We start from the raw sequence: 7,035 nt of genomic DNA, 5'->3' as shown, positions 1-7,035 counted from the left end.
ACTAAAGAGCTACTGGTAGAAGAAAGAATGGAAAAGAGAGGAAAAGAGGGAAAAGGAGAGGAAAGGAGAGGAAAGGAAGGAAGGAAGGAAGAGAGAGGGAGGAAAAGAGAGAGAGAAAGAAAGAAAGAAAAAGAAAGAAAGAATGAAAGAAAAAGAAAAAGGAAAGGAAGAAAGGAAGGAAGGAAGGGAAGGAAGGAAGGAAAGAAAGAGAAAGAAAGAATGAGGGAGGGAGGAGGAAGGAAGGAAGAAAATAAGTTCTGTGCTGGATAGCATTCAAGATGGTTGCTCTTACAAAGTCTCTAAAATGAGTATCAAACTGAAAAACCTGAAACTAGAACCAGGCTTTGTTCCACAAAAAGGGGGCATCCCCTGAATCTTGAGAAAGTCTTAGGAAAAAACAAGGTTCCTGTTTGTATCAGTGAGAGGTGGTAACAAAAGTGACAGTGGTTGGGCAGGGCGCGGTGCCTCACGCCTATAATCCTAGCACGAGCGAGACCCTGTCTCTACTAAAAAAAAAAAGAAAGAAATTAGCTGGACAAATAAAAATATATAGAAAAAATTAGCTGGGCATGGTGGCACGTGCCTGTAGTCCCAGTTACTCTGGAGGCTGAGGCAGTAGGATCGCTTGAGCCCAGGAGTTTGAGGTTGCTGTGAGCTAGGATGACGCCATGGCACTCACTCTAGCCAGGGCAACAGAGACTCTGTTTAAAAAAAAAAAAAAAAAATGACAGTGCTTGAACCTACCCTTGGCATTTGAATGAGTGCAGCCTAGGTTCTATATATGGATTGGGTATTGAAGCAAAGAAGTTTGATCATTAGAAATAGAGAAGGCCATGGCAGGGCACATGCCAAATGGTTGAGGAAGGTAGATCAATTGGAGTCATTCAACAGAACCAGGTAAATAAGGTGTCCTAGAAGGATATGTCCAGGCACAATTTAAACAAACTAAGCACATTATCAGGCTGAAGTAAAGAAGTTTCCCACCAGTTGGTGGAGCCCAGAAATGATATGACATTCAAATTACCAAGAAGGGCAGTCAAGGACTACTCATTGAATCAGAGATTCAGTCTCCTAAGTTTTGGTTCATGGAAAAGCTCCACTAGGCAGTATTTAGGCACACCATTCCAGGTCAGCATTGCAGAAATGGTATTAGATACTGAAGTAGAATTATCAGGTGTTGAGAATACCAGATTAAAAAGACATAGCATGGATCCAGTGAATACACTAAGGATTAAGCTTATTTAAAGCAGTCCAATGCCATCTGAAGATCCTGGCATCTATCTTCCTTCATGATCTGCTCTTTATGCATTTTGTTTTATGCTTTACAGTTTGGAGATCATTCTCTTTGATAGATAAAATGGTACTAAAATAAGAGATGAATGAATCACTCTGCCTTTGCTGTCATTTTTAACAGTGCCATATCTACCATAAGCCACGCTCTTCTTCCAGTTCTATACAGAGTGAAAATCTTCATTTTCCTGAATCCAATTTTTTTTTTTTTTGCTTTTCTCTGCCTTTTGTTTTTTAACCTTTCCAGTGAAGTTGTTAAAGACACAAAGGGCTCTTTTACTAATCTCTTTGTTTGCATGTTATTATCTTTGGTTCATGTCGTTTAAAATATGAATTCAGCAGAGAATTCCCATTGTAATCACTTTACTCGAGTGAGAGAGAGTTGAAACTTCAGAGGGGAAGTAAGAACATTTGCAATCAACTAGTATTTTCTTCTGTCCAGGATACGAATACATATATCAAGCATCAGGAAAATGTAAGCACAAATTAGTCCATATGATAGCTGCTACAAAGAATATAGCGTCAATATGGAACTATGGAACATAAAAGTAAATTTCGTTAACATTTATGCCTCTAGGAAGGCTTCTCAAAATAATACTGCTAAGGAATTGGAAGTATGAAGTCCGAATACTGATGGAGCCAGGGAAAGTCTGTACGGTGAGCGACGTTGTCCATGTTACCTGCCTATTGGTGCCCTCACAGACTGATCAGGAGAACGAGGTCATCTGTTAAAGGGTCCAGATTTCCTCTTCAAAATTATCAATTCCAAGATGATACAGTCATGTTTCCCTAAAATTCCTAGTCCTGTCACTGTACTGAACATAGTTTTCTGTTTATTAAAGTGAATTGTAAGGTGAACTTATCAACAAGGGGAGTTAGGAAGATGCCATGGGCTCTCTGATTTACACACGTATTATCCAGTAGACTCATTCACATATTTATTTATTCACTAAATTTAAACTCCTTCAATGTGTTAGAATGGGACCATCCTTGCCCTCATGTAACTTAGAGTCTAAGAAGGAGAACAGAAATTAGACAAATACTTATGAAATTAATTATAATTGTCATAAGAGCTTTGAGGGAATGATAATGCTTTTAAGTACATTTAATGGGAGACTCTTGCTTCCTTGAGGGATAGTTTAGCTAATCCAGCTGATGGATGAGTAGAGTTAGTGGAAGGAAGAGAAGGGGGAAGCATTACAGTAGAAAAAGTGTAGTTATGAGATGATCCCGAAGCAGGAGAGAGCATACCTAAAATGTTCCAGGATTGATGGAAGGCTCAGGATGTTGTAGACTAAGATTCAGTTGTAAACTAAGGCACGAGAATTTCAAAAACTAGAAAGATGTCATATCATGCAAGGTTTTTCAGCCTATGCAAAGGCATTTGGGATTTAAAAGCAATCAGAAGTTATTTAATAATTTGAAGCAACAGATTGTCTTGAATGGATTTATGTCAAAAAATATTGCATGGGTTATTGTGCAAAGAGAGAAGTGGGAGAGACCACCTGACAAGCATCTGTAAGAGATCAGAGAGGAAATGATGCTAAGATGTAGATAGGATGTTAACAATACTGTAGGGCTACAGTGGTGACAGAAAGAATAGCCTTTACTCACAGGTAAGTAAGAAAGAGAACTGAGAAGATCTTAGACCTGTTTAATTTTATTTCCATTGGGTAAACTAAAGAGCTACTGGTAGAAGAAAGAATGGAAACGGAGAGATATAGGAAAAACAAATACCACATGTACTCACCATTAAATTGGTACTAATTGATCAATACTAATGTGCACATATGGGAAGTAATATTCATAGGGTGTCAGGCAGGTGGGAGGGGAGAGGAAGGAAAGGGTAAATCCACACCTAGGGAATGCAGTGCACACTGTCTGGGGAACGGGCACACTTGTTGGGCGGTGCAAAGGCAATTTATGTAACCAAAGCTTTTGTACCCCTGTAATACTCTGCAATAAAAAATAAAATAAATAAAAAAGAAAGATATGATTGGGCAGAGAATAGTTGACATAGATTGGGTAAAAAAGAAGAAAAGGGTTGAGCAAATTTAAAGAGAGGAATCAAAGATTTTTGAGGTTAAGTACCATGAGTGACATATATACACAAACACACAAACACAAATTCTCACAAATCTCTCTTTCCCTTTCTCTCACCCTCTTTTCGCCTTCCTTATCTTCTATCTCTCTCTTGCACACAACAAGATGAGAAAAAAAAATCTACTAAATGTTTTTATGTTTCAATGTATTTTTTGTTTCAATGTGGTTTTGAGAAATTTTACTGAAAATTTAAGTTGAGTAATTATTTTAAAATGAAAAGCTGTTCCAAAACTGGACCAGTTAGGCAGCTCCGTTTTATTCAGGTTACAGATAGGACTGAATGATTTATTTGCTTTGAATTTCAAGGGAGAGAAAATTGTCAAGTATAATATTCAGGTCTCTTACATAGATAATTGCAATGGCTCTGGTATCTTTCACTAAGAAAAATATAAGAATATTTGAAAAGTCCTCTGCCTCCCACTCTCTACACTTTATCTTCCTTGTGTACCATTTTTGTCATCTATATTAGGAAAAAACTATAACCATGTATTTTTTCTAGTGATTTTCTGTATAGTATCATTTCACAATGATATTACTTTTTCTTTTATACTTAATCACGAAAGGGCTTTACACTGTACTAGCTTGGATAAGTTGGAAGATTTCTGTTCAGGCATACAATAGTTTCTTTGATTACAGTGCTATTTCCTCCTGTCCTTTATTTAAAACATTTCTTAAAAAAGGCATAACCTTCATTTGTCATATTCTAATCATCTACCTGGCCTCACTAAATTTCAGTAACACATTTTTATCTTTGCATTTACATTCTTTTGTCAAATTTCAAATTTATTCTTTGGGTAATTAAGTATTCACTGCATTGGCTTAAAGGATCACTCTTTCATTTTTGTTCATTTATTTCTATTTTTTCTCTCTTTCAACGAAATCTACTGAGTGCTATGGACTAGACATTGTCTAATCACTAGGATTATAACAATGAACATGCTTGTTTTTACAAATCAACATTCTAGTCTGAAGGGAAGAAGTAGGAAAAAATAAACATGGAAAAACAAAAAAGATATGTGCTACTCAGATAATTATTAATAAAATAGGGTGCTATCATTGTGAGCAGGAAACTACTTTAGATTCCCTGGGAGGTGACATTGCAGATGCGATGGAATAACGGGCCATAGAAAACCCTGTAAAGTTCACAGAGGGGAGTATTCCAGGAAGAGGGGATAGATTGGAGAAGGGCCTAGGGCAGGAAAGAGCTTGAGTTGTGCAAACACAAAGAAGGACCAATGTGACTGAGTACTAATGGGAGGAGGGGGAGTGGTCAGAGGTGAGGGTCAGCACACAGAGAGCTGTGGGCCAGGATCACAGGTTTTAGTGTTTCTGCAGATGAAATTGGGAAGCCAATCTTATGATTGTTTTGAACAAATGAGTGGCATGATCTGATTTACTCTTTTGAGAAATCCATCTGCTATCCTTTAAGAGGATGACTTAGAACATGGACACATGGAGAAGCAGGAAGCCAGTCATATTTATTTTGAGAGTCCAGGTAGTAGATTATTAATCCTTGAATTAGAGTGACAGTGAAGATTTAGAGTAGTGAGCCAATTTGAAAAATGTCTTAGAGAAACAATCGATGAGGCTTGTTAAAGGAGGGAGTGTGGTAGACTGGGTAAAAGAGAGGAAATAAAAATAACCCCTAGATTCTTGACTTGTACAGTGGAGTAGCTGATGCTATTTTTTTACAGAGATGGGGAAGAATTTCTTTTTCATGAAAAATTAAGAGTTGCCTTTTTCTGTTTTATCCACGTAGAGCTTGAGATGGACATTCGAGAGTCATTGTACAACTTTAAAATATCAGCTAAATTTTCTAGTCCGGAATTTAGGGAAATCCCAGGATAGAGACAGTGTGTTCACATAGTGTTGTGTAGATGCAAAGGAAAGCAATGAGAATAGATAATGTCACCCAGGCCACCCAGAAAGAGTGAATAGATATGGGGAAGGGACGAAGGAAAGACGGTGGAGCACATCAACCTTTACAAATCTAGAAGAGACGTAGAATCATGAGGAGACAGAGCTTGATGAAATTAGAGAAAACTCTAAGTAGGAGGAGAATGGGTTAACACTGTGGAAGCCAAATGGGGGAAAAAGGTATTTCATAGAGGAGATAATCTTTAAATAGTTGATTGCTGTTGCTAGATTAACCTGCTATGTATAAAAACTGCTGATAGATCAAATAATATAAGAACAGAAATGTAGCATCAGTGTATGTCTCATGGGATATAAATGATGTTATAAAGAGATTGTTTTTTTGTTTTATTATTTTTTAATAGAGACAGGATCTCACTCTTGCTCGGGCTGATCTCAAACTCCTGAGCTCAAGCGATCCTCTCAGCTCCGCCTCCCAGAGTGCTAGGATTACAGGTGTGAGCCACCAGCCCTGGCCAATTTTCTTACGTTTTTATGGGATAATTGCTCAGCATTTCTTCATCTATACTATATAACTCTTTCCTTAACTCAAGCTCTCTTGCACTGATAGTTTAATTTATTATTTTTTCTGTGTTCATCAAAATAAGCTACAAGATCGTCCTCAGGATAGCAATTCTGCTCAGGGTAGTAACTCCACTATCCAAGGAGTGATTTTCCTTTATTGTGTCTTCATGGAACTCATCCATTTTTTGCCAGAATCCCATTTACTTTGGTGACCACTGGGGAAGGAAATGAAAGCACCAATGATATGTGAGAAATCCTGTTTCCTCCTCGGAACATGAAAATTTCTAGTCATCCCTCCCAATTTCTTTCATTCCTTTGATTGGTACTCAGGTGAATCAACAGAAATGAAAAGCAGCTGTTAGGATTTACAAGTCAGTATGGATTAAAGTTATCTGTTTATGCTTCTTGAAGACCAGTAGAATTTAGAATTACACGATTTAGAGTCAGAAAGCATGGAATTGAGTCCCATTTCTGACACTCGTTGTGAACTCTGAGGTCAAACCATATACCTTTCTAGATAAGATCCTCAAATGTGAAATAGGCTCAACAAAAGCTTTCTCCCAGTGAACATGTGAAGATAAAACGAGATAAGCTAAGTGCTTAGCACAGTGTCTGGAACATAGTAAGTGCTTCATAGATATTAACTAATATCAATATAAATGATGACTGCAATACTGAGCCTGGAAAGGTGGGGAGAATATGACTTGAATTATAAAAACAAGGAGGTACGAGGGAGGGTGGATTAACATGGGCACATATAGGGGGACCAGAGGAGAAGAATCCATTTTGACTGGAGCAGAGGTTTCTCATAGTGCAGACTTTGTAAATCCTATTTAGTTGCATGTTCATTTCAGTGAAATCATAAAAGAGGCATGGGCTTACCTCCATATCTGGAGAACTACGCTCCCAGTAAAACCCATTGCTCTGTAGAATTAAGGAATGTCTCCTGAATAACCAGCCGCTTACTGGGTAGTCCATGCCATATTTACAGGTCAGCCGCAGCTCTCAGAATTCTCTCACAACGTGACCCATGTGCAGTTTTAATTTAGCTCTCTTTCCTTTCTCCTTCTTTCCCTCTCCACGTTGTCTAAGTGCTAATAATAATAATTCAATTTAATAACATCCATCCTCACAGAGTACTCAAGCCCATCCGGTCCTCAAGGACACCTAACCCTTCCTGGGCTCACCTCTCAGCTTCTTTAT

The sequence above is a fragment of the Propithecus coquereli genome, unplaced genomic scaffold, assembly GCF_000956105.1.
Source record: "Propithecus coquereli isolate 6110/MARCELLA unplaced genomic scaffold, Pcoq_1.0 Scaffold639, whole genome shotgun sequence".
NCBI classification, from domain to species: domain Eukaryota; kingdom Metazoa; phylum Chordata; class Mammalia; order Primates; family Indriidae; genus Propithecus; species Propithecus coquereli.
The sequence above is the reverse complement of the archived record's forward strand: the minus strand, read 5'-3'. Positions refer to the sequence as shown.